Here is a 1,810-nt window from a genome sequence, read left to right on the forward strand (position 1 = left end):
TTTTCATTSTAAATRTGATATGTATAGATTTATCTGTATTAATGGCCATATTCCATTTTTTAAACCATGCYTCAGTAATTCGTACCTGATCCTGAATCATTTTCGACGCTTCGATCCTAGAACTGCTTGCCGCAAGCATTGCAGTGTCATCCGCATAGGTGGCGACTAAGACATTTTCAAGGACAGGCATATCTGAGGTATATATTGTATACAGGATCGGACCAAGAACGCTTCCCTGTGGAAATATTTTCGAATATTCGTCTATCACTCTTACGTAAAAGTATCTATCTAAAATGTAGTTTTTCAGAACAAGGAAAAACGGAGCAGGGACCACTTTTTTTAGTTTATAAATCAACCCAATATGCCAGACTCGATCAAAAGCTTGTTGAATATCTAAAAACACTGCGGAACAGTAATCTTTACTTTCCAGCGTATTACTAATAAAACGAACAATGCGATGGCATTGTTCAGGAGTACCGTGTTTGTGACGAAATCCGAATTGATGCTGCGGAATAATGGAATTTTTCTCTAAAACTGGTAACAGTCGTCGCAAAAGGATTTTCTCAAATAATTTGGAGAAAGTTACCAGTAGGCTTATTGGTCTGTACGACTCCAGCATGCTTTCAGGTTTGCCTGGTTTGCTGATCATAATGATTTCCGCGCACTTCCATTGTGACAGAAAGTAGTGAAGCCGTACTATTGCATTGAATAAAAATGTTAAAAGGTTATGTGCTTTTTTCGTTAGCAATTTAACCACTCTCGCGTTTATTTGACCATAACCAGGGGATTTGGCATTATTAAGCATTTCTATTTGGTTACCAACCTCACTTTGTCTTATAGGTCTTACAGGAAGATCCATTTGGCAAGGGCTTTCAATAAAATTATTTATTATTAAAGAAGGGCAGCTAAACTCAAGAGCTTCTGCTTTGGCAAAGTCGGACCTACACCATGCTCCGTTAATATCTTTTACCGGATGGTTTCTTGTTTTTGGGCGTTTTATGTACTTCGTTGCTTTCCAAATAGAGTGATCGCTGGGTCGTGTATCTTCTTCTTTTTCTTGATTGGCGTAGACAGCGCTTACGCGATTATAGCCGAGTTAACAACAGCGCGCCAGTCATTTTTTCTTTTCGCTACGTGGCGCCAATTAGATATTCCAAGTGAAGCCAGGTCCTTCTCCACTTAGTCCTTCCAACGGAGTGAAGGTCTTCCGTCGTGTATCTAGACTTTTTAAAAAGTCTGCTGTACATTCATTTTTGAAATCTGAGAGTCGTTGCTTTAGCTCTTTTGTTGCCCTGTTTAAATTTCTTTTGTCAGAAGGGTACCTGCCATATCTTCCTTAACTGTCGCTTGGTCTGAACCAGTTTTCTTATGTCAGCTGAGAGGAAATCGCTATACGATCTTTGGTCAAGTTGTCGCGAAGGAGTAGAGATTTCGGCTGCTTCATGGTGGAATTGGTCAAACTTTCCACAGCCTCATCCAAATCTCTACCAGATTTTAAGCAAATATTGGGGTTGATATTTTCGTCCAGGCAGTGTTGAAATTTATGTATATTGGTTGTTTTAGAAATGATACTGCTCTTTTTCATATAAGTGTGCAAAAAGGTGTATGAGTGGAGAATGGTCCGAGCTTAAATCATTGGAATCTGTTATATGGAGGCAATTTTTAGGAATTCCATTATATACGACAAAATCTAGCAAGTCAGGAGTTTTACAAGGATCAGAAGGCCAGTATGTCGGGTTTCCTGTGGACAGTGTTGAAAATTTCTTATTGCTAATACACTTATGTAACTCTTTGCCTTTTGGGTTGGTTA

This window comes from Bactrocera latifrons, unplaced genomic scaffold (assembly GCF_001853355.1).
Source record: "Bactrocera latifrons isolate USDA-ARS-PBARC rearing strain unplaced genomic scaffold, ASM185335v1 scaffold_240, whole genome shotgun sequence".
Taxonomy (NCBI): domain Eukaryota; kingdom Metazoa; phylum Arthropoda; class Insecta; order Diptera; family Tephritidae; genus Bactrocera; species Bactrocera latifrons.